The sequence below is a fragment of the Sus scrofa genome, chromosome 6 (genome assembly GCF_000003025.6).
Source record: "Sus scrofa isolate TJ Tabasco breed Duroc chromosome 6, Sscrofa11.1, whole genome shotgun sequence".
NCBI classification, from domain to species: domain Eukaryota; kingdom Metazoa; phylum Chordata; class Mammalia; order Artiodactyla; family Suidae; genus Sus; species Sus scrofa.
In genome coordinates this window covers 18,936,436-18,960,330 of record NC_010448.4, presented here as the reverse complement: position 1 = coordinate 18,960,330, position 23,895 = coordinate 18,936,436, and the positions used below count along the sequence as shown (strand labels likewise).

Here is a 23,895-nt window from a genome sequence, read left to right as displayed (position 1 = left end):
CCCACCTCCAGACCACACACATGCGCACATGTACACACGCGTGCGCGCACGCATGCGCACATGCCAGTGCACATTCCCCTGGCCAGAGCTGTCTCCAAAACCTACTTCTGACCCAGCCTCACTTCTGTCTAAACCTCCTCTAGCCTCTCCCCACCTGCAAGACGAAGCACCATGTGAGTATGACTTCCACAAAGCATGCCCACATCTGGTGCCCAAGAAAGGCTCAAAGGGTGAGTCAACCAGTGGGCTGTCACCATCTGGGTCCTGGCCACCTCCAGGCCCTCTCACACCACACCTGTAGCCCCACCACGTGACCACATTCCCAGCTCCACCCCACCAATCCTCTTTCACAGCTCCCTGCCTTGCGCACATGCCCTGCGCTGCCTCGAATGCCCCCCCCCTTTTTTTAGCACCTTGCAAACTCCACCTTCTCCTTCTGGACCCAGTTCCTGGCTTCAAGACATTGGTCTGGTTACCCCACGGCTTGCTACCTCAGGGTCTTCATCTGTAACATGGAGGGGCTCTAGATCGGGCTTCTAGAAGCAGAGCCCAAGGGAGGGGTGTCTGTGAAAGTTATGAACTGAGAGCAGAAGGGAAGGAGGACAGGAAGTTATTTATTGAGGACAGAGGGGAAGAAGTGAGGCAAAGATGCAGTTTCAGGAACAGTCTAGCTTCAGCCTGACCACAGGGAGCTCTGACGTGCTCGGGGGTAACAGGTGTTGGCAAGTCCCCTGGCATGTTGGGACCTGCTTCCTCAGCTCTACAAGGGGGATTCCACTTGCTGTCCCTGTGCCCGGGGGGCTGACAGGGAGGGTCAGGCCGAGGACCAGGGTGTGGGAGGCAGGAAGCCCTGTTCCCCCAGCACTGGCAGAGCCCACGGTCCTGCCCTGGCTCCTGGACCCAGGGGGAGGAAAGAGGACAGAAGAGGGTGATGGAAGCCAGACAGCGGGAAGAGAGAGAGACAGAAATAAGAAGGCTGCAAATGCTAACGTCAGGATGAGGAAGGATGTGGTTGGTGGGGACGATTAGAAAGGGACCCCCGGTCATGCCAGCCACTCGGACATCTGGACAGAAATAGCTCTGAAAAAGGAAAGTGCTGCTCATGTTGGTATCTCAGGACCAAGATCAGGCTGGGGGTTGCCATGGTGGACCAGGATCCACAGAGGCCCTCAACCCCTCTCAGAATTCTCCCCGGCAAACCCTGCAAGACAGATGACAGAGAACACAGGACCTGTGCTTCCCTCAGGGCTGATCACAGCCTGAGGCTTTGAAAGATGCCTGAGCCCAGATGCAACGTGGGGTGGAGTCGGAAGGACGCTGGCTGTGGGGTCCCTGCCAGGCCCATTTGTAGATGGGGAGACTGAGGGCCGAGAGGAGAAGGCCTTGCTGGCACTCCCAGCAAATAAGCCAAGTGGGACCAGACAGATGCAGCGGGCTCTCTTGGGACGGGTGATGCAGCCCCACCACAGGAATCACCCTCCTTTCATGGGTTCCCATGGGGGGACCTCCAGGGAGAGGTCAGCAGCCATGTCCTCCCTTACCCACAAAAGCTGGCACAGTGGGCAAGATGGGTGCTTGACACAGCCCACTACCACAGGGGGATGTTCCTTTGAACATCCTATCGTCCCTCACAATGACACGCTCCTACAGGACTTAAAATGCATGGTCACATGCTTTACGGAGACTTCCAAGAGTGAGGGGACCTCCCCAGATCACCAGCTAGAGAGTTGCAGAGCCGGGAGTTGAATGAACGTCCCCTTGCCTCTAAGCCCTTCTGGGGGGTGGCGCAAGCCTACACTCCCAGCCTCAGGCCTGGGCCTGGGCCTGGGCGGTCCCTGCTCCAGATCCAACAAGGCCTCCCTCTTCTTGTCACTGGACACCAGGAATCTGGGTCCCAGCCCTCATGCCTAGAACTGAAACCACTTCCTTCATCCCAGCCAACTTCCTGCTCAGAAGGCTCAGACTCTGTACCAAGGGACCACTAGGGTTTGCGGATGTGTCCTCCTCTAAAACCAGGGTGCCCACAGCCAGCCCTGGCCAGGCTCGGACAGCAGGTGGCCAGGCTTGCCTCTCCCCCTCAGCCCAGGCAGCTTGGTTCCAGCTCCCAAAGAAAGTGGCTGGTGAGGCCTCCATGAGAAGAGTCCTGTCCAACACGGTCCTGGGCTTCCAGAGGCCTCTCCCTGGATCTGCCAAGGCCAGCGGGTCCCCAACTTGTGTATATGTTAGAGTCACCTGGGGTTTTAAAGATTCCAGGAGTTCCCGTCGTGGCGCAGTGGTTAACAAATCCGACTAGGAACCATGAGGTTGCGGGTTTGATCCCTGCCCTTGCTCAGTGGGTTAAGGATCCGGCGTTGCTGTGAGCTGTGGTGTAGGTTGCAGACGTGGCTCAGATCCCGCGTTGCTGTGGCTCTGGCGTAGGCCGGTGGCTACAGCTCCGATTTGACCCCTAGCCTGGGAACCTCCATATGCCACGGGAGCGGCCCAAGAAATGGCAAAAAAAGACCAAAAAAAAAAAAAAAAAAAGATTCCAATCATGCTGGAGAGGGTGTGGACAAAGTGGAACCCTCTGACACTGTTGGTGGGAATGTAAACGGTACAACCACTATGGAAAACAGTACGGAGAGTCTTCAGAAAACTAAAAATAGAACTACCAAGTGATCCAGCAATCCTACTCCTGGGCATATCTCCAGACAAAACTCTCATTGAAAAAGATACATGCACCCCTATGTGCACTGTAGCACTATACACAGTAGCCAAGACATGGAAACACCCTAAACGTCCACAGACAAATGAATGGATTAAGAAAATGTGACCATATATATAACGGACTACTCATTCATAAAAAAAGAAGAAAATAATGCCATTTACAGCAACATGGATGGAACCAGACACTCTCATACTAAGTGAAGTAAGTCAGAAAGAGAAAGACAAATATCATATGACACCACTTACATCTGGAATCTAATATATGGCACAAATGAACTTTTCTACAGAAAAGAAACTCGTGGACATGAACAGACTTGTGCTTGCCAAGGGGGAGGGGGAGGGAGTGGGATGGACTGGGAATCTGGGGTCAATAGATGCAAACTATTGCTTTTGGAGCAGATAAGCAATGAGATCCTGCTGGATAGCACAGGGAACTCTATCTATCCAGTCACTTGTGATGGAACATGATGGAGGATAACGTGAGAAAAAGAGCATATATATATGTGTATATATATATGTGTGTGTGTGTGTGTGTGTGTGTATGACTGGGGTCACTTTGCTGTACAGCAGAAATTGACAGAACATTGTAAATCAACTATAATAAAAAAAATTCCAACGGGCCACACCCAGATCAATCACAGCACAGTCTCTGAGGGCGGATCATAGGCATTGGTACCTATGGAAGCTCCCAGGTGATGAGCTTAGGAACTACTGTTCCAGGCCCCAGAGATGCCCACCTCTTCACCCCCACCGGGGAGAGACTGGCTCCTTGTTCCCTGGGGCTGGCGCCCTGCTTTCCCAGCAAACCAGAGCCCAGGGGTCTGCCCCCAGGAGTCTGTGGATAACCAGCCCTCCTCCCGCCTCCCTCACTGGGGTGGGGAGTGCCCCTTCTGCCTTTGACCTGTTCTTGGGACCTCGTGCCCAGCTCTGTGGTTCCGTCAGCTCCTCTCACGCCCACACCAAAGTGAAAATGAAGCTGAGGCCTGGAAATCCCCTCTATCTCCAACCACACGGTCGGGTCTGTGGGCGAGGATCCCAGAGGAAACTTGTGCTGCTTGTGGAGGTTGGTGGTGGCGGGGAAAGAAGGTCAGATGGAAAGGAGAGAAACTAGATCATGAGGTTCAAGTTCACGGGCTGGAGATGGGTCTGCCCACTTTCAAGGGCAAATTGACAGTGATTTCTAAAACTTAAAGTGCATCCACCTTTGGACCGTGTAACCAAACCGCTTGGCAGGAAGCCACGCGGAGAGTCACACAGCCTGGAATTCGGATAGGAGTGTCCGAATAACTCATATCGTAATCAAATTTGGTGTGACCACACCTCTACATTATGGGCATGAAGGTCACTGCTTACGTGTGACATGGCTGGCTCCTCAATATGCATTATTAAATAAATAAGGCACATGTAAAATGATATGCACAATATGATATTATTTGCCTAAAGAATACATATAAAACAAAAAACACCAAAAATTGATTTCTTCCTCCGGGTCTATAATAACATGTTTTTCATGAATTCTGGAGCTAGGCTTCCTAGGTTTGGGACTAAACTTTGCACCCTTCACAGGCTGTGTGGCATCAGGCAAGTTGTACAGCGTCTCTGGGCCTCAATGTTCTCACCTATAAAACCAAGATAATAACAGTACCCACCTCTCAGGGTTGTTGTGGGGCACGAATGAGGTAATAGGTCCTGCTTAAAACAGGTCCTGGCCATTAGTGAGCTGGATACAAGTGTGGGGGGGATTTTTTGGTTGTTGGGTTTAGATAAAGTTTGTTTAACGTGAAGGCTTAGATAAAGTTCTGGAAGGCAACAAACCCCAAACTGGTTACCTCAGACTGGGAGACGACAGACAGAGATCACGAAGTAGTGAGCGAGGGAGATTTCAGCCTTATTTATGAGAAGTTTAGCTTTTTGCAAAGTCATGTGTTTCCCGTGTGGTTTCAACTGAAGACATTTATTTATTTGTTTGTTTAAAGTGAACGAAGACAAAGTCAGTGACCAGAAAGCTGGACACTCTCAAGTCAGAGGAAGAATTCTGCTTCTGGGGTGGATCTTTTGAGCCACTTCCTCTCAAGCCAGCCAACAATGCCCCTTCATACAAAACGGGCAGAAGAAAGGCTTGGGGTAGGGGTCAGGGGACCCGTTTGTTGGAGCCTGGGCTCTGCACCCCATTGCCCCAAACTGACTTGCTGGGTGACACTGGACAAGCTTCTGCCCTAAGCCATGGCTCACTTTTTTTTTTTTTTTTTTTTTTGTTTTGTTTTTGGTCTTTTTGCTATTTCTTGGTCTTGGGCCGCTCCTGCGGCATATGGAGATTCCCAGGCTAGGGGTCCAATCGGAGCTGTAGCCACCGGCCTACACCAGAGCCACAGCAATGCGGGATCCGAGCTGCGTCTGCAACCTACACCACAGCTCACGGCAACGCTGGATCGTTAACCCACTGAGCAAGGGCAGGGATCGAACCCGCAACCTCATGGTTCCTAGTCGGATTTGTTAACCACTGCGCCACGACGGGAATTCCTCACTTTTTTTTTTTTTTTTTTTTTTTTTTTTAAATCAAGCAGGGTGAATACCAGCCCATGTCACAGGGATCTGCAGCGCTTTAGGGTTAGGAGGCTTGGGTGTGAATCCTGATTTCACCATTTTGTGCTGCAAGACCCAGGTCAAGTTTCTTAATCTCTCTGTACCACAATTTCCCCATCTTCGAATACGGATGATGATTTTGTATTTATTTCTCAGGGTCATTCTGAGGATTGGAGAAAATAATTCATACAAAGATTATAGCACAATGAGGGGACATGGCCAGTCTACAGTTGATGCTAGTTGACGCTCATCTCATATACTGGGTTTTCAGCTCAGGTTGGTCATTGTGCTACAGCATTCTACCTGCATTCCCTCAGTGGCTCCTCAATCAATCTTTCAAGGAAGATACTGCCTTCGTTTTGCAGACGAAGGAATGGACTCTGGGAAGTCAAGAAATAATGAGTAGATTTAAAACCTCTGCTGAACCCAGAGGCTCTTTCTTTTTCCTTTCTTTTTTGGCCACCCCACAGTATATGGAGTTCCTGGTCCAGGGATCAGATCCGAGCCTCAGTTGAGACCTCAGGCACAGCTGCGGCAACACTGGATCCTTAACCCACCGTGCCCAGTCGGGGATCAAACCTGCATCCCAGCACTCCCAAGACATCACTGATCCCGCTGTGCCACAGCAGGAACTCCCAGAGGCTCTTCCCTAACTGAAGCACCATATTGCCTTCAAGCATGAACCACAATCATTTCCATAGCTCTCTATTATTTTTCTCCTGTAAAATATAATCTGTCCTCATTTGAGAAGTTCATTGCAGAAATACACAATCTGAACTCTCTCTCTTATTCTTTAGGGTTAGGAATATAATTTCTGAGCCTTCTTACCCAGGTTGGAGGACATTTTTGTCTTATCTGAGAATCAGAGTATCATTTCCTTGAAAATGTCCTAGAAATCATTTCACTTTTAACTTGATTTTCTAAAGTATCATTTGCCCTGGATAACCCCCAAAAGAAACCCAAGGGAAATAAAAACAGAATGATGCTTGTTGAACTGGAACTGGGCATTGCTGCCTGCGCAGGGGGCTCTGGACGGAGGCCTGGCCTCGGGTTGTCTGAAAAGGTGATCAGGGGTCTGAGAGGCTTTACAGACCTTAGCACCCAAATGAGACTTTCTTCTTAATCGGGAAAGATTTAAAGAGAAGTGAAAAGAAGACAGCGGCTCTCATTTTATGACTCAGTGAATGACTTGTCCCTGCACCTTTTTAACATCATCTTGTTGACTCTCCCACATAAATCTCTATTGAGGAAAACCTTGACCCGTCCATTTCAAGAAGAGAATTCTGAGGCCCAAAAATGCGCAGGACACCTTCAAGAACTTAGGGGAAGATTGTTGTGAGACACATAAAACAGCAAACTATTTCTCTCTTCAAACAAGATGACCTGAAAAGATCTGAATATCTCATAGTGCCAGCTCCCCAGGGCTTCAGTACTCTCTCCATTTTTTCATGAGGGGTAGAAGGAACTCTCCCAGGCAGGGGGTTGTGGTTTAGTGAAGGTACAGTACCCCCCCCCCAAGGAGATGGATGTTGGGGGATCAGCAGCTTCCTGCAGCCTCTATATCCACATAGTCTTCTAGGAGAGACTTCGGCAACATGATCTCAAACATTCAAAAAATAATGGTTTAAAAGAAGATTCTGAGAAGATGGCAGAGAAGGAAGCATGAGGAATATGATTCCTCACCTAGAAACAGTTCTTAGGAGAATCTGTGTGGTATAACTGTTTTGGAACCCTGGAGCCTGTTGAAAGCTTACAATTTCCAGGGGAATTCTGGATAAATTTTGGTTAATTTTGGTCAATTTCAGTTCTTAGTGCAATAGGAGGTACCCATCCCCCCTTGTGGCAGGCAGCTGCACATGCTCCTGGGGTAGCTTGCACACAGCTTGCAGGAGCCAGAGTGGGTAAAAAGGACCCAATATTGGAGATTCGTGCCCTGCTTGCCGATTGCTGTTTCTGATCTCAGGGGTGCAGACAGAATTAAGCCATTATTGTTGCACTTTCCCTCAATGTTGCAAGCCCTTTCCCCTCCAGCTGAAGTGACCTCCAGGAGATTTAAAGGGCCTGTGCCCTTTGTTCTCCCCTTCAGTTTTGCTTTTCCCCTTTTTGGTAGGAAGACACTAAAGACTAGAATATTCAGAAAGAACTACACATGTGGGAAAAATTAGAAAATGACTGCATATGCTCAAGGAAAGACTCAGAAAAGACATGAGAAGATAAAAAAACATAAGAAGACATTAACTTTACATGTCAGGTTGATCTCTGGCACAGAGACCATTTATAACAATAAAAAAATGAACAAAAACAATAACGAAAAATTGGGGAAGGGGAATAATCTGATTTCCAGAGTTACCACATTAGTACATTCAAATGTCTGATGTTCAACAACAACAAAAATCACAAAGTGTACAATGAACCAGGAAAGTATGACCCACTGAAAGAAAGAAAAAAATTCAACAGAATCTTTCTCTAAAATGGTATATATATTAGACAAAGACTTTAAAACAACTGACCAAAGAACTAAAGGAATATGTAGAGAAATTCAAGAAAATTATGGATGACTACAATAGAAACAGCAATTAAGAGACAGAAAATCGGAGTTCCCGTCGTGGCGCAGTGGTTAACGAATCCGACTAGGAACCATGAGGTTGCGGGTTCGGTCCCTGCCCTTGCTCAGCGGGTTAACGATCCGGTGTTGCTGTGAGCTGTGGTGTAGGTTGCAGATGCGGCTCGGATCCCGCGTTGCTGTGGCTCTGGCGTAGGCCGGTGGCTACAGCTCCAAATCAACCCCTAGCCTGGGAACCTCCATATGCCGCGGGAGCGGCCCAGGAAATAGCAACAACAACAACAACAAAAAAGAAAACCCTAAGGGATCCACACACACACACACACACAAAAAAAAAAAAAAAAAAAGAGACAGAAAATCTAAAAAGAAACCAACAAGAGATTCAGGAGATGAAAAATATAATATCTGAGGTGAAAAATTCATAGAGGGATTCAAATGCAGATTTGGACAGGCAGAAGAAAGAGCTGAGAAACTTCAAGGTAGGACAATGGAAATTACTGAGGCTGAGAAACAGAAAAAGATGGAAGAAACATGGACAGAGCTTAAGAGATGTGTGGGACATGATTAAGTGGACCAACTTAGGCATTATGGGAGTCCCAGAAGAAGAGAGAGAAAGGGACAGAGAGAATAATTGAATAAATGATGGATGAAAACTTCCCAGATTTGATGAAAGAGCTGAATATAAACATTCAAGAAGCTCGATGAACTTCAAGTAAGATTAGCTCAAAGAGACCTACACCAAGGCACATTATAAACAAACTTTCAAAAATCAAAGACATAGAGTTAGCCTTGAAAGCATCAAGAGAGAAGTGAGTCATCACATACAAGGGCTCCTCAATAAGATTATCTGCAAATTTCTCCTCAGAAGCTTGGAGGTCTGAAGATAGCAGGCCCATATATTCAAAGTGCTAAAAGAGGGGGAAAAAAAAAAAACCCTGTCAATCAAGAATCCTATATCCAGCAAAACTGTCCTTCAAAAATAAAGGAGAAATCAAGACATTCCCAAAGAAACAAAGTGAGCTTGTGACTGCTAGATGTGCCCTTCAAGATATGCATGCTCAAGGGTGTCCTGCAGAGTGAAATAAAAGGACATTAGACAGTACCTCAAAGTGACATGGAAAAATAAAGGTTAACTACATGGATGCTTATAAAGCTAGTATTACTATAGCAATGGTCTATAACTGTACTTTTTGTTTTCTACAGGATTTAAGAGGCTAATACATGTAAAGAAAAACCATTATTAGTATAAAGGCTGTATTACTGTAACTTTGGTTTGTAATTCCAAATCTTATTTTCCCCTATAAATTAGAAGATGAATTCATTTTTTAAAATTATTAGTATATATTTTGGGCACAAGACATATAAAGATGTGATTTTGTGACATCAACAACATAAAGGGGTGGTGATGGAGCTGTAAAGGAGCAGTTTTTGTATGTTATTGAAGTTAAGCTGTTATATTCAAATTAGAGTGTTGTAACTTCAGTATGTTAAATGTAATCCCCATATTAGCCACAAAGAAAATAGCTATAAAATACATATACAAAATAAAATTAAGAAGGAATTTGAACATTTCATCACAAAAGTTAACTAAACACAAAAGAAGAGAGGAATGCAAAAAAAATGAGGGACAAAAAAGCTATGGAGCATATGAAAAACAAATAGCAAAATGACAGAAGTAAGTCCCTCCTTAGCAGTAATAACTTTAAATGTAACTGGATTGAACTCTCCAAACAAAAGACAGAGACCAGCTGAATGGACAAAAACACATGATCCAACTATACACTGTCTACAAGAGACTCACTTGAGATTCAAAGACAAAAACAGGTTCAAAGTAAAGAGGTGGAAAAAATATTCCATGAAAATAGTTAACCAGAGGAGAACAGGAGTGGTTATGCTAATGTAAGATAAAGTAGATTTTAAATCAAAAAAGTTTACAAAAGGCAAAGAAGGATATTATGTGTTAATAAAAGGTTAAATACAGCAAGAAGATATACCAATTATAAATATTTATATACCTAATGACCGACAACCAAAATATGCAAAACAAAACCTGGTAGAATTAAAGGGAGTGGGGGTTTCCGTTGTGGTGCAGTGGAAATGCATCTAACTAGTATCCATGAGGATGTGGGTCCAATCCCTGGCCCTGCTCAGTGGGTCGGGGATCCAGCATTGCAGTGAGCTGTGGTGTAGGTCGCAGATGCTGCTCGGATATAGTGTTGCAGTGGCTGTGGTGTAGGCTGGCAGCTGCAGCTCTGATTTAACCCCTAGCTTGGGAACTTCCATATGCTGTGGGTGCAGCATAAAAACCAAAAAAAAAAAAAAAAAAAGAGAGAGAGAGAGAGAGAAGTAAAAAAGAATTTAAGGGAGTAATAAGCATTTTTTTCAATAATTGTTGGAAACTTCAATACCCACTCACAATAATGGATAGAATATAAAGCAGAAGATAAGTGAGGAAATAGAGGACTTAAACACCATAAAAAACCAATCAGATCTAATAGACATATACAGAATCCTCCACTCAATAAGAAGAGCATACACACTCTCAATTGAACATGGTCTATCTGCCAGGATAGACCATGTGTAAAGTCACAAATTAAGTCTCAATAGATTTTACAAGATAGTATCACAAAAAGTATCTTCTCTGACCATGACGAAGTTAGAAATCAATAACATAAAGAAAACTGGAAAGTTCACAAAATTGTGGAAATAAAACAGCCCATTTTTTTCCTTTCCTTTTCTTTTTTTAGGGCCCCAGTTATGGCAGACAGAGGTTCCCAGGCTAGGGGTGGAATCTGAGCTATAGCTGTCAGCCTATGCCACAGCCACCGCAACACCAGATCTGAGCCACGTCTGTGACTTAAACCACAGCTCACAGCAATGTCGGATCCTTAACCCACTAAACAAGGTCAGGGATTGAACCCACATCCTCATGGATACAAGTTGGGTGCATTTCCACTGAGCCACAACAGGAATTTCAAAACAGCCAATTTTTAAACAACAAATGGATCAAAGAAGAAATCACAAGGGAAATTAGAAAATACTTAGAGATGAATTGAAAACAAAAACACAACACACCAAAACTTATGGGACATAGTGAAAGCAGTGTCAAGGGGAAATTTTACAGCTACAAATGTTTCTATTTAAAAAGAAGAAGGAGTTCCCATCATGGCACAGCGGAAACAAATCTGACTAGGAGCCATGAAGTTGCGGGTTAGATCCCTGGCCTTGCTCAGTGGGTTGAGGATCTGGCGTTGCTGTGAGCTGTAGTGTAGGCTGGCAGCTGTAGCTCCGATTAGACCCCTAGCCTGGGAACCTCCATATGCCGTGGGTGAGGCCTTAAAAGGACAAAAGACTAAATAAATAAATAAAAATTTAAAAAAATAAAAAGAAGAAAGCTTTCTAAACAATTTAACTTTACAACTTAAGGAACTAGAAAATGAGAGCAAACTAAACCCAAAGCTAGCAGGAAAGAATAATAATAACAACAATTAGAATGGAGATAAGTGAAAAGAATAGATGAACAATAGAGAAAAATCAATAAAACCAAAAGCTGATTCTTCAAAAACATCAACAAATTGACAAGCCTTTCAGACTAAGAAAAAAAGAGAGGAGACACAAATTACTAAAATCAGAAATGAAAGGGGGGACATCATTACCAATTCTACAGAAATAAAAAGAATTGTAAGAGAGTATTATAAACAATTGTATGCCAAAAATTGGATAATAGAGATGAGATGGAAAAATTCCTAGAATACTAAACACTAGATACCGACTAAATACCGACACTAGATCACAAAGAAGTAGAAAATCTGAACAGACCTATAACTAGTAAGGAAATACATTAGCAATAAAAAAAATGTCTCAACAAAGAAAAGGCCTGGACTTGATGACTTCACTGGTGAATTCTATAAAACTTTTAAAAAGAACTAATACTGGAGTTCCCATCATGGCTCAGTGGTTAATGAATCCGACTAGGAACCATGAGGTTTTGGGTTCAATCCCTGGCCTCGCTCAGTGGGTTAAGGATCCGGTGTTGTCATGAGCTGTGGTGTAGGTTGCAGACTCAGCTCAGATCCCGTGTTGCTGTGGCTGTGGCTGTGGCTGTGGCTGTGGCTGTGGCCGGCGCCTACAGCTCTGATTAGATGTCTAGCCTGGGAACCTCCATATGCTATGGATGTGGCCCTGGAAAAGACAAAAAAAAAAAAAGAACAAATACTGATCCTTCCAAACTTTTCCAAAAAAATTGAAGGGGAGAACTCTTCCTAACTCATTCTAGGAGGCCAGCATAACCCTGATCCCAAAGCCAGACAAAGACACTCCCCCCCCAAAAAAAGAAGAAAAGAAAATTAGAGACTAATATCCCTTATGAATGATTCAAAAAAATATTAGGAAATCAACAAAATATTAGCAAACCAAATTCAGCTGCCTATTAAAAAGATTACACACAATTACCAAGTGGTATATGCAAAGATGGAATGCAAGGATGGCTCAACATATGAAAATTGATCAATATAACTGCCACATCAACAAAATGAAGGGGAAAAAAACACACAAGCATTTCAGGTGGTTGAATGCAGAAAAAGCATTTGACAAAATTAAACACCCTCTTATGATAAAAAAACATTCAGTAAGCTAGGAATAGACAGAAACTACCTCCACATAATAAAAGGCACATATGAAAAACTCACAGCAACATCATACTCAATGATAAAAGACTGAAACCTTTTCCTCTAAGATCAGGAACAAGGCAGAGATCATTGCATTCACCACTTCTACTTAACACAGTGATGGCAGCTCTAGCCAGAGCAATTAGGCAAAAAAGAAAAAAGAAAAGAAAAGAAAAGGCATTTAAATTGGAAAAGAGAAGTAAAATTATCTCTGTATGCAGATGATAGGATCTTATATGTAGGAAACCCTAAAGATGCCACAAAAAAAAGCTGTTAGAACAAATAAATGAGTTCAGCAAAATAGCAAGATAAAAAGTCAACATACAAAAGTCATTTGCATTTCTATACATGAACAATAAATAATCTGAAAAGGAAATTACAAAAAAAAATCCATTTACAATAGCATCAAAATGAATAAAATACTTAGGAATTAACTTAACCAAGGAGGGGAAAGATTTGTACAATGTAACTACAAAATGTTGCTGAAAGACATTAAAGAAGACATAAATAAATGGGCACACATCCTATATCACACATTGGAAGACTTACTACTGTTAAAATGTCAGTATTACCCAAAGTTACCTACAGATTCAATGCAATATCTATCACAATCCTAAAGACGGTTTTTGCAAAATAGAAAAGCACATCCTAAAATTCATATGGCATCTCAAGGGACCTTGAATAGGCAGAACAATCTGGAAAAAGGACAAAATTGGAAGACTCATATTTCCTGATTGCAAAACTCACTACTACAATGTTACAATAATCAAAACAGTGTGGTGTGGGCATAAAGACAGACATAGAGACCCATGGAATAGAATAGAGAGCCTGCAAATAAACCTTCACATATACAGTCAAATGATTTTTGACAAGGGTGCCAGGACCATTCCATGGAGAAAGGACAATCTTTTCAACAAATGGTGCTGGGAAAACTGGATATCCACATGCAAAGGAATCCAGCTGGACCTTTACCTAACTCCATACACAAAAACCACCTCAAAATGGATCAGGGACCTAAATGTAAGACCTAAAACAATAAACCTCTTAGAAGCAAACAAGGATGAAGGCTCATAACACTGGATTTGGCAATGATTACTTGAGGATGACACCAAGGGCACAGACATCCAAAGAATAAATGAACAGACACCTATGGTCAATTAATCTTTGACAAAGGAGGCAAGAACATAAAATGGGAAAGACAGTCTTTTCAGCAAGTATTGCTGGGAAACCTGGACAGCTGCATGCAAATCAATGAAACTAGAACACACCCTCACACAATGCACAAAAATAAACACAAAATAGCTTAAAGACTTAAACATAAGACACCATCAAACTCCTGGAAGAGAACATAGGCAAAACATTCTCAGACATCAGCCTTACAAATGTTTTCTCAGGTCAGTCTCCCAAAGCAGCAGAAGTAAAAGCAAAAATAAACCAGTGGGACTTAATCAAACTGACAAGATTTTGCATGGAAAAGGAAACCAAAAAGAAAACAAAAAGACAACTTACAGAATGGGAAAAATTAGTTTCAAATGATGTGACTGACAAGGGCTTAATCTCTAAAATATATATATACAAACAACTCCTACACCTCAACAGCAAAAAAGCCAACAACCCAATGGAAAAATGGGCAAAAGACCTGAATAGACATTTCTCCAAGGAAGACACACAGATGGCCAACAAGCACATGAAAAAATGCTCCCCATCACTGATTATTAGAGAAATGCAAATCGAAACTACCACGAGATACCACCTCACACCAGTCAGAATGGCCATCATTAATAAGTCCACAAATAACAAATGCTGGAGGGGGTGTGGAGAAAAGGGAACCCTCCTTCCCTGTTGGTGGGAATGTAAGCTAGTACCACAACTATGGAAAACAGTATGGAGGTACTTTAGAAAACTATACATAGAACTACCATACGACACAGCAATCCCACTCTTGGGCAGATATCCCGACAAAACTTTCCTTGAAAAAGATACATGCACACGCATGTTCATTGCAGCAATATTCACAATAGCCAAGACATGGAAACAACCCAAATGTCCATCAACAGACGACTGGATTAGGAAGATGTGGTATGTATACACAATGGAATACTCAGCCATAAAAAAGAACAAAATAATGCCGTTTGCAGGAACATGGATGGAACTAGAGACTCTCATACTGAGTGAAGTCAGTCAGAAGGAAAAAGACAAATACCATACGATGTCACTTATATCTAGAAACAAATTTACTACACAAATGAACCTTTTCAAGAAAAGGAAACCATGGACTTGGAGAACAGACTTGTGGTTGCTGAGGGGGAGGGAGAGGGAGAGAGAGTGGGATGGACTGGGAGTCTGGGGTTAATAGATGCAGACCGTTGCCCTTGGAATGCATGGGCAACGAGATCCTGCTGTATAGCACTGGAAACTATGTCTAATCACCTCTGATGAATCTACACATGTATGTGTAACCAGGTCAACATGCTGTACAGTAGAAAATTGACAAAACACTGTAAACCAGCTATAATGAAAAAAATAAATTAAAAAAAGGATTTATTCTAGTTCACACTTTCCATTACAATGGGACACTTGGAATAAAATTTGAAAAAAAAAAGAATAAATGAACGAATTGTACTTCACAAATTTTTCCTTTTTAAAAAATTTGTATTAAAGTATAGCTGATTTACAAGGGTCCTTCCATTTCTGCTGTACAGCAAAGTGACCCAGTCATTCATATATACATATATTCTTTTTTTTTTCCATACTAGCTTCCATTACGTTCTAACCCAAGAGATTGGAAACAGTTCCCTGTGCTGTATGTAGAGTTGAATCCCATTGCTTATCCATTCCACACTTGATCTTAGCCAAAAGGCCGAGAAGCGATGCTTATCCATTCCAAATGTAAGAGTTTGCATCTATCAACCCCAGACAAAATAATAAATGAACAAATTGGACTTCACGAAAATTTTTTTCCTTTTCCTTTTCAAAAATTTTTATTAAAGTCCATCCCACACCCTCCTCCCTCCCCGCGACAACCACGAGTCTGCACTCCATGTCTGTAATCTGTCTCTGTTTTGTAGATAGGATCATTTGTGCCATAGTTTAGATTTCACATATAAACGATATTATGAGAATTTTAAAAACATCAAAAGAAACTATTCACAGAGTAAAGAGGCAACCCATAGCATGGGAAAAACATCTGCAAACCATATACCTTGTAAAAGATTAATATATAAAATATAGAGAGAACTCCTAAAACCCAAGAACAAAAACCAAACAAGTCAATTCAAAAAAGGACTTGAACAGACATTTCTCTGAAGAAGATAAACGAAATGGCTCATAAGCACATTAAAAGGTACTCAGTATAACTAATCATTAGGGAAATGCTGATCAAAATTACAATGAGACTCCACCTCACACCATTAGGATGGCAACTATCAAAAACAAAAAAAATAAAACAAACAAAAAAACCCCAGAAAACAACAAGTGCTGGTGAGGATGTGGAGAAATTGGAATCCTTGTTCAGTGCTGGTGGGAATTTAAAATGGTACAGCTGCTGTGGAGAACAGTATGGAGGTGCCTCAGAAAATTAAAAATAGAATTACCACATGACTCTGGATTCTGGAATTGAAAGCAGGGTCTTGAGATATTTGTACACCCCTGTTCATAGCAGCTTAGTCATCATAGGTAAAACATAGAAGCAACCCAAGTGTCTATCGGCGGATGAATGAATGGACGGGCAAAATGCGATATATACATACAATGGAATACTAGCCTTAAAAAAGAAGGAAATGGGAGTTCCCGTCATGGCGCAGTGGTTAACGAATCCGACTAGGAACCCATGAGGTTGCGGGTTCGGTCCCTGCCCTTGCTCAGTGGGTTAACGATCTGGCGTTGCCGTGAGCTGTGGTGTAGGTTGCAGACGTGGCTTGGATCCTGCGTTGCTGTGGCTCTGGCGTAGGCCGGTGGCCACAGCTCCGATTCGACTCCTAGCCTGGGAACCTCCATATGCCGCGGGAGTGGCCCAAAGAAATAGCAAAAAAAAAGGCAAAAAAAAAAAAAAAAAAAATCACAGGAAGTCCTATGAGCTTAACTCCTCCTCCTCCCTCTCCCTGTCCCCCCCCACCCCCCACCCCAGTCCCGCTCCTCCATCCCTCTCTGTACCCCTGTTGCCTCTGCCTGGTTCCCTCTTCCTCCAGACACCATCAGGGTCCATGGCTCCCTGCCTCACTCCCCTGCCCTGTTCCAAGGGCCCCTTAGGAAGGGGCCATACCTGGCCTCTCCATTCCAAACCCAACCCTCCCTCCGCCCCCCCCGCATGCCTGTCCCTTCACCTGCCTTGAATCTCTTCACTGCAGTCACCACTCCCTGATGTTACTGCATGTCTTTGTATACCTGTTATAGTGTCTGTTTCTATCAGCACATCACCCCCCGCCCTGGGTGGGAACTCCTGTGTTCCCAGCTGTCGTCCAGGACCCAGTGCAGTGCCTGGCATGTTGAAGAAAGTTGGCAGATGCCTGCTGAGGGGTTCAGGACTGCAGGGTCAAGCTGGAGCCAGCGTCTGTGTTGTCGGCACCCACCTCGTAGGAAGTAAGGGAGTCACCCCACCAAAAATGCCTTTTAGCCATCCTACCCCCAAGAACTTCCTGGAAGTTTTCTCCTTGTGTGGCCTGGCCTCTCTCCACCTTCTCCACATCCTCCCTTCTGTCCTCTCTCCTCCTTTCTTCTGTTCAGGAGCAAATAGTGCACCCGCACCCTGTGAACATGCTCCAGTCAAAACGTCTGCCCCTAACCTCACGTCCCGGGCCTCGCTCACCTCTTGGCACACAGGCCCCACCCATCCCAATCCCATCACGGTCGAGTCCCAGGAGGACTTCCTTCCCTGAGAGAGGAATTCTGGTCAGGGCTACAGGAAGTTGTTTTGTTTTATTTTTTGCTGTTGCTTTTTAGGGCCATACCCGGAGCATATGGAGGTTCCCAGGCTAGGGGTCAAATCGGAGTAGTAGCTGCCAGCCACAGCCACAGCCACCGCAATGCAGGATCTGAGCCTCCTCTGTGACCTACCCCACAGCTCATGGCAATACCCGATCTTTAACCCACTGAGCCAGGCCAGGGATCAAACCTTCATCCTCATGGATACTACTCAGGTTCGTTACTGCTGAGCCACAACGAGAACTCCAGCCATGGAAAGAATGTAGATGTCACATCTTGTTTTTTATATAAAACAGAGGAAACCATCTACGTGTACTAGGAAAAAACAAGACTCAATTTAAATGTTTGACAAGGACTTCCCGTGCGGCTCACAACATAACTACTCGGCATTGGAGTTCCCGTCATGGCGCAGTGGTTAACGAATCCGACTAGCAACCATGAGGTTGCAGGTCTGGTCCCTGCCCTTGCTCAGTGGGTTAAGGATCCGGCGTTGCCTTGAGCTGTGGTGTAGGTTGCAGACTCGGCTCGGATCCCGCGTTGCTGTGGCTCTGGTGTAGGCCAGTGGCTACAGCTCTGATTCAACCCCCAGCCTGGGAACCTCCATATGCCACGGGAGTGGCCCAAGAAAAGCAAAAAAAGACAAAATAAATAAATAAAAAATAAATAAATGTTTGACAAAGATTATGGTTCAGCCATTCTTTGGCCAACTATGTAGTCAGTTAAGATGACATGTATTTATATTACAGACAAAGAGCTAATTTCCTTAGTATATAAGGTGCTTTTACAGTCAAGAGGAATAAGACCAACAACCCAAGGGAAAAGCAGGCAAAGGATATGGATAGTTTGTGAAAAAGAAACTACAAGTGACCCTTAAATATTTGAAAAGATGCCCAAAATCATTGATAAGAGAAATGAAAATGAAACTAAACAAACAAACAAAAAAAAACCCACCATTATTTGAATACCAGATCAGCCACTGTGGAAAAGTTTAATAACACATGTGTTTTGAGGGGGTGGGAAGCCGGCCTCCTCACACATGGCTGATGCGAGTGAAACTTACTACAACACTTAAGGAGGATAATTTGCCAAATTTATAAAAAAGTTCAAACTGCCTATTTTCCCCTTACACTTGCATATGCACTCCTGGCTGTTCTCCCTAAAGATTTACTCTCATAGGCAAAAAGGATGCTTGAACGGACATGTGTAATAGCACTGATTGGGATAACAAGAGACAGGAAAACAACCTAAATGCCCAATCATATTTAAATCAATTATGGAACAACCATGCCCTGAAATATTATGCAGACCTGAAAAAAGAGAAAAGGGCAGTTTTTTTTTTTTTTGGTTTTGTTTTGATGTGGAAAGATTTCCAAATTACATTAAATTTTAAAAATCAAGATAAAACCCACTAAATACAGCATACTATCCTTGTGAGAAGGGGATGCATATATAGATATATACTTGTAAAGGCTCACCTGGACTATCTTAAGGAAGGAAACGTAAGAACCTGATAACACTGGTTGTTTTCAGGAAGGGATATCAGGGGGCCAGGAGACTTACTTCTCATTACATACTCTTTTTTTGCATGTTTTATATTATTTTATTATGTGGATGTACTAGATACTAAAAATTAAACCACTGAAAAATGATATTGCATTTAGTTTTCCTTTAATATATAATTCCATAATATTTAAAAAGTATAATTCCATTTTAGCTTTTATAAGTCAATTAAAAAATAGGAATATAACACATAGAAAAAAAGACGAGAAGAAAGAGGGAGTTCCTGTTGTGGTGCAGTGGAAACGAAACTGACTAGTATCCTTGAGGATGCTGGTTCGGTCCCTGGCCTTGCTCAGTGGGTCGGGGATCGCGCATTGGCATGAGCTGTGATGTAGGTCACAGACACAGCTCGGATCCTGAGTTGCTGTGGCTGTGGTGTAGGCCAGCAGCTGTAGCTCTGATTCGACTCCTAGCCTGAGAACGTCCATGTGCCATGGGTTCTGCCCTAAAAAGCGAAAAACAGAAACAAAAAGACTGGAAGAAAGAAACCAAACTGAGAATAGAGGTCATCTGAATGAAACTTAATTTTCCCTTGGGTTCCTTAAACCATTTCCTTTGACGCTAGAGCATTCCAGCCAGAGGGCTCTAAAATTCTGGGAATTCAGCAGAAGACTTTGTTAATTTTTTTTTTTTTTTTTATGGCTGCACTTGTGGCATATGGAACTTCCCAGGCCAGTGATCAAACCCATGCCTCTGCAGCAACCCAAGCTGTTGCAGTCAGATTCTTAACCCACTGAGCCACTGGGAGAAGCTCTAGCAGAAGACTTTGGAGTGACTCACAGGATGGAACAGGAGTCCCATCAGAAAGAATCAGGATTGAAATAGGCAGGATAAACAAGTGATCTCATGCTTCCTCAGGCCTCTCCCCTTCACACTCCAGGAAACCTACTGGTTTCATACCCTGGTCTGTTAGGAGAGAGGATGACTGCAGAGCAAAAGAGTCGGGGGTCAGCGGTGGCCACAAGAACTAAGTGTACAGCCACCTCCACCCCCCAGATCTGCAGAGAGCTTGAGAATACCAAAGGAGCAGAATGGCCGTTCACGACAATGTCGCCCAGCTCTCAAGGATCTAGGAAACCCCTGACAGCATGGAGGTTACACAATCATGCTTATTCTAAAGGGGACAAGCCCCACGTATGACCAAGTACTTGGCTGCCTCATCACTTCCGCCTGGCTTTCAGGGCAGTGGATGGCAGACACATATGCAACCAGCAAGGTCTCAGGAACCAAAGCCTTCGCTTCTCAGACAGCCCGAACCCACCACCAGACTGATCCATTTCGCAGATTTTTTTTTTTTTTCCTTCTCCGATCGTCAGGGTGTTTGGCTCTCAGCCTGAGCTGCCGCCAAGGTAGACATCGGGCTACCAGCCAACACAACAGCTACGAAAAAATAGAGCCGGTACAGAAAACCAGTAGTGTGCATCCTCAGAGGTTACAAAGTATTTGCACCTGTCTTAGTTTGCTTAATCGTTAGGCCTCCAACTCCCTGTGGAAAGCAGAGGAGAGATTCTGGGAGGGTCGACTGGTTCCTTAGCTTTGCTTCCGCTGCAACAAGGAACCACAAACTGGGCGGGTTAAAAGGAGAAACGCATTCCCCCACAGGGCTGGAGGCCAGATGTCTGAAATCAAGGTGTCTGGAGGGCCGCGTTCCCTCCAAAGCCTCTAGGCTCGGACCCTGCCTCGCCTCTTCTGGTTTCTGGTGGGTGTGGGCACTTGTGGGACTTCCTTACTGGGAAGGTAGCTGCCTCATTCCAGTGTCTGCCTCTGGGTCACGTGGCTGTCTTCTCCCCGCCTGTGTCTACCTTCCTGGGCTGGGCTCTTCTCATAGAAAGGACACCAGTCATACTGAATTAAGGGCCCCACTCTCATATGACTTCATTTTAACGACTTACATCCCTATTTCGGAATAAAGGTACATTCTCGGGTAGAGGGGTTAGGACTGCAACACATCTTTTTCAGGGACACAATTCAATCCACGACAGACGGGAAAAGACACCCTCAGTAGTTTTGCTGAGTTTTCCTGAGAGAAGCAGGAATATATGTTGGGTGTAAGGACACTGACTTGGCCCTCCAAACATCCAGTCACCTCTGCATCTCGGCCAGGAATAAGGCCAAGCGTATCACGAAACTCTGCCAAAGAATTTTCCCCTTCTGCTTGCCTGCCTTCATCAAGGACCCAGCACTCATGCTTGCGTGGTACCTTGAGGTGAACCATACACTGGGCACACCTCATCTCCTCCAACCCACCAAACACGCTCTGAAGGACCTCTTATCGTCCCCATGGCACAGATGAGGAACCGAGGTTCTCAGGGATAAAACAGCCGGTGATCAGCAAGTAAATTCAAGGTGCCAAGAGGCCTGGTCTGTCCACCTCCCACCCTAGGCATCAGTCAAGCTGCCGCTGTGCTTTGGAGGCAAGGCAGGTGGGCATAATCATTGGCCAGCCGGCGCTGGGGTTCAGTAAGGATGGGGAGCCTGGAGGCGCCATGAAATCATCAGCTTTACCTCTCCCTTCTGTTCTCCACGAAGAGACCAAGCCTAGTGCTTTGCTGCGCTTATTGCTTCTTAGAAAAAAAAAAAAAGCAATTTGGAGGGATGAGGCTCCAGGTACATCCCACCTGCCATCCTCCAGTTTGGGAGCCTAGGGCTGAAGGGGGGCAGGGGGTAGCTTCCCTGCCTCTTCCCAAAAGGCCAGCCCAGGCCAGCCAACTCCAGGTCCTGGCCCCCAGGGGTGAGAAAACGACTTGCAAATGCAAAAAGCAAGTAACAAAATGACACCCCTGTATTCACCTATTATTTACGAGATTAAAATAATTCAGCCAGAATAGTCTGTGGAGATTTGACATTACTGTTAAAATGTTTAAAGTTATGCCAATGGTTATATATTTTTATCAAAGACTCCTTCTTTTAGTACATTCTAAAATATTTCAGCCGAGATGCCATGATGTCTGTTTCTCTTTTGTTTCAGAATGAGGTGCTTCGGGGATGAAACTGGGCTGGGCTGGGGTGAAGACTGCTGAAGTTGAGTGGTGGTTACATACGGTTTGCTTATATCAAAACCGGCAAATGTTCACAGCTCAACCCAGTTCTACCCCTTCCACTTTTGCACATGTTTGGAACTATCCATCATAAAAAGTTTTTTTGGAGTGTGTTGAGGCTAAAAAGTCTGATTTGTGCGCAAGGAGCGGTGGGACTTCTGAATTCTTTAAGAGGCGACTAAAAGTTGAAGCTCCAGGAGGTGGCAGGAGCAGGAGCGCCGAGGGAGGAAAGGAGCGGGAACGTAGCCGCGTCCTGAAACCCAACCCCGGTGACCCTGACTTGCTTTCCTCTGCGGCTGGAAACTCATCCCCCAAACTCTGCCGGGGGCAGGGTGAACGCCGCCTGGGACGCTGGCGCCCCATCTGCCCACCGGTTCACCAGTCCAGCCATCGTCGGTGCGACCATTCATCCGGGCAGCCACCGCTCCAGAGCCCTCCTGCATCCCCTCCTCCCCGGCTCGGCGCCGCATTCGCACCCCGAACCTCCCGCCCCGCTCGCCCCCGCAGGGTCCCGCAGCCCCGCGAAGTGCTGGGCACTCACCGGCTGCGCTCCTGGCTTCGCTGCGCTCCCCACGAAACTGAAAGTAGGCGCCGAGAGCAGCAGGCAGGCGGCGGGTGCTGGGAGCCGGCGGCCGCTGCCGGGAAATCACGTGGATTCGCGGTGCCCCAGCGCCCGCGCCCGCGCGGGATGGGCGGGGGTGGCACGCCTGCTCCTGCAGGGCCGGTGCCCCGCGCCTCTTGGCGCTCAGCCAGCTTTGCAGACGGGGCCCAGAGATGGCCCCAAGGGACGCGGGGAGCGCTAGCCCCTTGCGTGGATGCGAGACTGAGGCACAGGGATAAAGGCTGGCGCGCGCGGGGCGCACCGGTGGACTCCGGCTCTCCCCGCCTCCCTGGAGACTAAGGAGGGATGGGGCCGGATGGGAAGGAGGTGCTCTGCTGGTTTTACCGGAGGAGGAGACTTAGAAACCAGGGGTCCAGCTTCCTTTTCTTCAGCGCTCTCCAGGATGAAGAGAGGGGAGAAAAGGGCAACAACCACAATTGGCCTTACTGAGCCCTTGGCCCTCTGGACGGTGCTAAACATGGTCTAGAATGTCTCTCATCTAGTCCTCAAAACAGCCCCAAGGGAGTTCCCCCCCTGGTGCAGCGGAAAAGAATCCCACTAGTATCTGCAAGGATGCGGGATCGATCCTTGGCCTTGCTCAGTGGGTTAAGGATCTGGTGTTGCCGCGAACTGTGGTGTAGGTCGCAGATGGGGCTCGGATCCTGTGTTGCTGTGGCTGTGGTGTAGGCTGGCAGCTGTAGCTCCAATTTGACCTCTAGCTTGGGAACGTCCATACTCTGTAGGTGAGGCCTTAAAAAGCAGCAAACAAACAAATGCAGGTGCAATTATTACCCCCTTTACAGGTGAGCACACTGAGGCTCCGAGAGGAGACAGGTGAAGGAACTTGCCCAAGACACATAAGGGACACAGGCAAAGATGAGATGGGACAAAGGGTGCTGAGGTGGGGGCGCAGAAGGAGGGGGAGAAGACTCCCCCAGGAGGGAATGAGAGCGGTCCTGAATGGCCACTATCCTTTCAAAGTTTACCACAACCTCCCTGGTTTTTTCTTTTTTCCTCTTTTTTTGGCCGCCCTACAACACATGGAGTTCCCAGGCCAGGGATCAGATCCGAGCTGCCCCTGCAGCAATGCCAGATCCTTAACCCACTGTTCCAGGCTGGGGATCGAACCTGTGTCCCAGTGCTCCAGAGATACCACCGATCCCTTTGCATCACAGTGAGAACTCCCTCCCTGGCTTTTTGCATTCCATGGGGGACAGGAGCACCCTTCCTCCAGCAGAGGAAACATCCTTTGGTGAA

The 23,895-nt window shown here is 45.4% G+C and overlaps 1 protein-coding gene across 3 annotated transcripts in view; it reads right to left on the bottom strand.

Moving 5' to 3' along the window:
- The window catches only part of NLRC5 (NLR family CARD domain containing 5), a 103,110-nt gene that overhangs the window by 75,958 nt on the left and 3,257 nt on the right, over positions 1-23,895 (bottom strand). Inside the window, exon 1 of one of the 3 annotated variants that reach the window (XM_021093210.1) lies at positions 22,579-22,931. The exons of 1 other annotated variant lie outside the window; for it this stretch is intronic. The gene's annotated coding sequence lies outside the window, so the exon portion shown is untranslated. Of the gene's footprint in view, positions 1-22,578; positions 22,932-23,895 lie in introns of those variants that run through there. One more of the 3 variants, XM_021093212.1, reaches the window with a different exon arrangement.